This window comes from Arachis hypogaea, chromosome 10, assembly GCF_003086295.3.
Source record: "Arachis hypogaea cultivar Tifrunner chromosome 10, arahy.Tifrunner.gnm2.J5K5, whole genome shotgun sequence".
Classification (NCBI taxonomy): domain Eukaryota; kingdom Viridiplantae; phylum Streptophyta; class Magnoliopsida; order Fabales; family Fabaceae; genus Arachis; species Arachis hypogaea.
The window spans coordinates 85,489,801-85,497,108 of NC_092045.1; the positions used below are offsets into that span (position 1 = coordinate 85,489,801).

The 7,308-nt window shown below is 38.7% G+C and overlaps 1 non-coding gene across 1 annotated transcript; it reads right to left on the minus strand.

Annotated features, from left to right (window-relative positions):
- Window positions 1–6,135: 6,135 nt before the first annotated feature.
- LOC112718550 (small nucleolar RNA R71) lies at window positions 6,136–6,243 on the minus strand. The gene has a single exon (XR_003160885.1). It is a non-coding gene; the product is annotated as a small nucleolar RNA R71 (small nucleolar RNA).
- Between the last annotated feature and the right edge of the window lie 1,065 nt (window positions 6,244–7,308).

The following is a 7,308-nucleotide window of genomic DNA, read 5'->3' on the forward strand; positions in this document are numbered from 1 at the left end:
TCACCACCTCCAAAGGCTAACCTTCTCCAAGCTTGCCTAATATGGAGTAAAGTTCTCTCAATTTCGGGATCAAAAGTGGCTAAGTTCGGATCCAGTAGTGAACGCGTCATTCAATGAAAGAGGCATAGAGCTCATGATAAAAGACGCACTAAACAAAGATTAATCCTAACTAATAATCAATTTAGCAAACAATCAAATGAAATATGTAAGTATTCACATATGCACATATTTACACTAACCAACAACATGGCACACATTTGCAACTCCCCGGCAATGGCACAATTTTGATGAGATATATTTTGTCGGTATAGAAATTTCCAATAGAATTGTGTCGTGAGTATAATCTAAAACAACAAACTATAACACATCAAACAAAGAAAGTGTGTTCACAATTCAAATCAATAACCGAGAGTATTAGTCTCGAGTCGTTCTCCCTAGGCGTTGCCCTAAGGTGCACATCATTGGCTAGGAGTCTCTTGGTGTGTGAGATTGAATACGAGAAATGTAAACAAGCTTGCATAAAAGTAATGAACAAATAACAGTGAAACTAATGAACAAATAACAATGAAACTAAAGGACACAAGAGTTTGGAAACAAGCAAGAGTAAAAGACAATCAATCAATATAAAAGCCTTGGCTAGGGTTGAGAATTGGAAATCTTATCCTCATCATCTCCATCAATTGTGACATCAATTGGTTATTGCTCCACTTAGTTAACCTCTAACCATGAAGGAAAGTCAAGTAGAGATAATCAATTTGAGTCCACAAGTCCTAGTCTAATCCTAGGGAAAGACTAGAGTTAGTGTCATTCAAATTAATTAGCAATTTTCCAATTATCAATCAACAAATGACCTTGATAATTCAAGTGTCTCCAATTACCCAACCCCTAAGCCAAGAGTGAAGATCTACTCCATAACTAAAGTTGACATTTCCTCAAACAATTGGTGAGCAATAATGGAAGACATCATGAAATTGAGAAGAGAATGTGAATCAAAGCTATCTATTACAAACAATTAACAACAATCAAACAATTATTAACAATTAACATGAAATTTCTCAATTCATTAATAGAAATCAAAACAACAAGGTCTAGATCCAAGATCTACAATGCTAAAGTAACAAGAAACCTAAATTGAGAGTAGAAGAGAAAGATCTACAACTAGAACAATGTAGAATTGAATCAAATTCAGATCTCACCAAATAATCCAAGTACAATTGTGAATGAGAAAGCCAAAAAACTAAAGAGAAGTTGGAGTTTCTCTCTCTAAAAATATAACTTCCACAAGTAACTAACTAAGAAATGAATGAAAGATTAGTTCTCCTTCAATCCTTGGCTCTTTTAATCTTTTCCCGCCAGAATTTCCTTCAGAATTGAGCTAGAAGGCCCTCTGAAATCGCCAGGCACGTTTTCATTAAAGAAATCACATGCGCGCGTCGTGTGTACGCGTGGGTCATGCGCGCGCGTCGATGGCTTTTACGTTCTACGCGTACGCGTCAAGCGTGCATACGCGTTAATGAGAAAACTGGCCAGCGATGCATACACGTCCCTTTTCATGCGCCAATCCAAGATCCAGCTCCCACGCGTGCGCATCGACTGTGCGTGCGCATCGGTCCTAATGCTCCAAAGAAGTGCTCCTTCTACTTATGCATGCTTTCTTTCCCTCTTCTATACCCCTCCTGCCCCTATAAGCTCTGAAATCACTTAACAAACAGATCACAGCATCGAATGGTAACAAAGGGAGATAAAAATATAGCTTATTTAAGGCCTAAAAAGCATGTTTTCAACCATTAGGCAAAATTGGGAAGGAAACAAAAAATCATGCATATTATATGGATAAGTGTGATGGAATTTGGTGAAACACTCTAAATTACGCACAAAATATACCACGAAATAGTGGCGCATCATGTAACATCCTAGAAAGAAGAGAAAAAAAAGGGAGTTAGCCGAGTTGATGGAGAAAAATAAAGGAAAACAAAGCGGAGTCAATAGCCATGTCGAAGAAGTTGAAAAAGAAAGAGAAAGAAGAAGAAATGAAAAAGAAAATGGACACCACGAAAGAAAAGATGAAAAATGTTGAAGACAAAAACGAAGCACTATAACTAAAGCTCGAATATATAATCACAACAAAAGAAGGAAAAAACGAAGAATTAGATTTGTTTGAACTGTTTAAACAAGGTTTTGATAGAGCAATGGAGCATATAAAAGTACTTGATGAGCGGATAATTTGTACGCTTTTTGGCATTGTTTTTAGTATGTTTTTAGTATGATCTAGTTAGTTTTTAGTATATTTTTATTAGTTTTTAGTTAAAATTCACTTTTTTGAACTTTACTATGAGTTTGTGTGTTTTTCTGTGATTTCAGGTATTTTCTGGCTGAAATTGAGGGATCTGAGCAAAAATCTGATTCAGAGACTGAAAAGGACTGCAGATGCTGTTGGATTCTGACCTCCCTGCACTTGAAGTGGATTTTCTGGAGCTACAGAAGCCCAATTGGTGCGCTCTCAATGGCGTTGGAAAGTAGACATCCTGGGCTTTCCAGCAATATATGATAGTTCATACTTTGCCCAAGATTTGATGGCCCAAACCGGTGTTCAAAGTCACCCTCAGAATTCCCAGCGTTAAACGCCGGAACTGGCACCAAAGTGGGAGTTAAACGCCCAAACTGGCACAAAAGTTGGCGTTTAACTCCAAGAAGAGTCTCTACACGAAAATGCTTCAATGCTCAGCCCAAGCACACACCAAGTGGGCCCGGAAGTGGATTTTTATGTCATTTACTCATCTCTGTACACCCTAGGCTACTAGTTCTCTATAAGTAGGACCTTTTACTATTGTATTTGAGATCTTTGGATTATTTTAGATCCTTTGATCATCTTTGGACGTCTAGTTCTTAGATCATTAGGAAGCTGGCCATTCGGCCATGCCTAGACCTTGTTCTTATGTATTTTCAACGGTGGAGTTTCTACACACCATAGATTAAGGTGTGGAGCTCTGCTGTACCTCGAGTATTAATGCAATTACTATTGTTCTTCTATTCAATTCCGCTTGTTCTTGTTCTAAGATATCACTTGTTCTTCAACTTGATGAATGTGATGATCCGTGACACTCATCATCATTCTCACCTATGAACGTGTGCCTGACAACCACCTCCGTTCTACCTTAGATTGGGTGAATATCTCTTGGATTCCTGATACACGATGCATGGTTGATCGCCTGACAACCGAGTGCTCGCCTGACAACCGAGCCAGCCATTCCGTGAGATTAGAGTCTTCGTGGTATAGGCTAGAACTGATGGCGGCATTCAAGAGAATCCGGAAGGTCTAACCTTGTCTGTGGTATTCTGAGTAGGATTCAATGATTGAATGACTGTGACGAGCTTCAAACTCCTGAGGGCGGGGCGTTAGTGACAGACGCAAAAGAATCACTGGATTCTATTCCGGCCTGATTGAGAACCGACAGATGGATAGCCGTGCCGTGACAGGGTGCGTTGAACATTTCCACTGAGAGGATGGGAGGTAGCCACTGACAACGGTGAAACCCTTGCATAAGCTTGCCATGGAAAGGAGTAAGAAGGATTGGATGAAGACAGTAGGAAAGCAGAGAGACGGAAGGGACCAAGCATCTTCATACGCTTATCTGAAATTCCCACCAATGAATTACATAAGTATCTCTATCTTTATCTTTATGTTTTATTCGTATATCACCCATATCCATTTGAGTTTGCCTGACTAAGATTTACAAGGTGACCATAGCTTGCTTCATACCAACAATCTCTGTGGGATCGACCCTTACTCGCGTAAGGTTTATTACTTGGACGACCCAGTACACTTGCTGGTTAGTTGTGCAAAGTTGTGTTTATGCCATGGTATTGAACACCAAGTTTTTGGGTTCATCACCGGGGATTAATTGAGTTGTGAAAAGTACTGATCACAATTTCGTGCACCAAGTTTTTGGCGCCGTTGCCGGGGATTGTTCGAGTATGGACAACTGACGGTTCATCTTGTTGCTTAGATTAGGTATTTTTTTCTTCAGAATTCTTGAAGATGAATTCTAGAGTTTCATGATGATCTGTTGAAGTCTGGCTGGCTGTGAAGCCATGTCTAATTTCATTGGACCGAGGTTTCAACTTATCATCACAAGAGCTTGTTGATTTCTATCAATCTTGCTATTGGAGGAGTGATCTGCTAAGGCTTGGCTGGCCATTGGCCATGTCTAGTGTTTTGGACCGAAGCTTTCTTTGAAAGCTTGGCTGGCTGTGAAGCCATGTCTAATTCCTGGACCGGAGTCTTAGACTAAACATTGCATGATTCCTGGAATTCTCATTAAGAATTTTGATACCTTTACTTTCTTCACCACTTAATTTTCGAAAAATCCAAAAAAAAATTTAGAAAATCATAAAATCCAAAAAATTTCTTGTTTAAGTCTAGAGTCTCATTTTAAGTTTGGTGTCAATTGCAAGTTTTTGTTCTTCTTGCACTCATGCATGTGTCTTCATTAATCTTCAAGTTGTTCTTAATGATTTCTTACTCTGATCTATGAATTCTCTTGACTTGAGTGTTTATGTGTCTCATATGCATTCTCATTAGTGTCAGTAGTATACAAACTGCTAAGTTTGGTGTCTTGCATGCATTGTTATTTGATTTTAGTTGCATTTTGATTATTCCTTATTACTAAAAATCCAAAAATATTTGTAATTTATGTCTTTTCAAGTCAATAATACAGAGAATTAAAGATTCAGAACATACTGCAGAGGAATTATACAGAAAAAGCTGGGCATTCAAAATGCCCAATGAAGAAGACAGACTGGCGTTTAAACGCCAGCCAGAGTGCCTGGCTGGGCGTTTAACACCCAGAAAGGTAGTGTTTTGGGCGTTAAACGCCAGAATGTGCACCATTCTGGGCGTTTAACGCCAGGATGGCACAAGAGGGAAGATTTTGTTTTTAATGCAGATTTTTTTTAAGTTTTCAAACTTTTTCAAAATCAAATCTTTTTCAAATCATATCTCTTCAATCAAATCTTTTTCAAAATCAATTTCTTTCTATTTTTAAGGATACTTGCTATCAATTAATGATTTGATTCAACATATCAAGTATGTTGCCTTTTCTGTTGAGGAAGGTCTAATGTTTGGATCATATCTTTTCTTGATAGCCAAGTCATTAATTTTCAAAATCAGATCTTTTTAAAATGTTTTTCAAATCATATCTTCTCAATCACATCTTTTAAAAACCAATCATATCTTCTTAACCACATCTTTTTCAAAATAGTTTTCAATCATATCTTTTTAATTTCTAATTTCAAAATCTTTTTCAAAAATCACTTTACTTCTTTCCCACTTTTATTTTTGAAAATCAATTAGTGTTTTTCAAAATGTTTTCAAAATCTTTTACTTAATTTTCGAAAATTGCTTCCCTTCTTCTCACATCCTTCTATTTATGGACTAACACTATTCTTTAATGCAAAATTCGAACTCCATCTTCTTTGATAAGTTTGAATTTTCTACTTCTGCCTTCTATTTTTCTTTTCCTCTGACACCTCAAGGAATCTCTATACTGTGACATAGAGGATTCCACATTTTCTTGTTCTCTTCTCTTTCATATGAGCAGGAGCAAAGACAAAAGTATTCTTGTTGAGGCTGACCCTGAACCTGAAAGGACCTTGAAGCGAAAACTAAGAGAAGCCAAGGCACAACTCTCTGTAGAAGACCTAACAGAAATCTTCAAAGAAGAAGAACCCATGGAAGCCGAAAACAACAACAATGCCAACAATGCAAGGAGGGTGCTGGGTGACTTTACTGCACCTACTCCCGACTTCTATGGGAGAAGCATCTCTATCCTTGCCATTGGAGCAAACAACTTTGAGCTTAAGCCTCAATTAGTTTCTCTAATGCAACAGAATTACAAGTTCCATGGACTTCCATTGGAAGATCCTCATCAGTTCTTAGCTGAGTTCTTGCAAATCTGTGACACTGTCAAGACTAATGGGGTTAACCCTGAGGTCTACAGACTTATGCTATTCCCTTTTGCTGTAAGAGACAGAGCTAGAACATGGTTGGACTCACAACCTAAAGAAAGCCTGAACTCTTGGGAAAAGCTAGTCAATGCCTTCTTGGCAAAGTTCTTTCCACCTCAAAAATTGAGTAAGCTTAGAGTGGAAGTCCAAACCTTCAGACAGAAGGAAGGAGAATCCCTCTATGAAGCTTGGGAAAGATACAAACAATTAATCAGAAAGTGTCCATCTGATATGCTTTCTGAATGGAGCATCATAGGTATTTTCTATGATGGTCTGTCTGAACTGTCCAAGATGTCTTTGGATAGCTCTGCTGGAGGATCTCTTCATCTGAAGAAGGCGCCTACAGAAGCTCAAGAGCTGATTGAAATGGTTGCAAATAACCAATTCATGTACACTTCTGAAAGGAATCCTGTGAACAATGGGACTAGTCAGAAGAAAGGAGTTCTTGAGATTGATACTCTGAATGCCATATTGGCTCAGAACAAAATATTGACTCAGCAAGTCAACATGATCTCTCAGAGTCTGTCTGGAATACAAAATGCACCAAGCAGTACTAAGGAAGCTTCATCTGAGGAAGAAGCTTATGATCCTGAGAACCCTTTAATGGAAGAGGTGAATTACATAAGAGAACCCTATGGAAACACCTATAATCCTTCATGGAGAAATCATCCAAATCTCTCATGGAAGGAGCAACAGAGACCTCAACAAGGTTTCAACAATAATAATGGTGGAAGAAACAGGTTTAGCAATGGCAAGCCTTTTCCATCATCTTCTCAGCAACTGACAGAGAGTTCTAAGCAGAATACCTCTGACTTAGCAACCATGGTCTCTGATCTAATCAAAACCACTCAAAATTTCATGACTGAAACAAGGTCCTCCATTAGAAACTTGGAGGCACAAGTGGGTCAGCTGAGCAAGAAAATTACTGAACTCCCTCCTAGTACTCTTCCAAGCAATACAGAAGAAAATCCAAAAGGAGAGTGTAAAGCCATCAACATGGCCGAATTTGGAGAGGAGGAAGAGGCAGTGAACGCCACTGAGGAAGACCTCAATGGATGTCCACTGGCCTCCAATGAGTTCCCCAATGAGGAACTATGGGAATCTGAGGCTCAAAATGAGACCATAGAGGTTCCATTGGACTTACTTCTGCCATTCATGAGCTCTGATGAGTATTCTTCCTCTGAAGAGGATGAGTATGTCACTGAAGAGCAAGTTGCTAAATACCTTGGAGCAATCATGAAGCTGAATGACAAGTTATTTGGAAATGAGACTTGGGAGGATGAACCCCCTTTGCTCACCAAA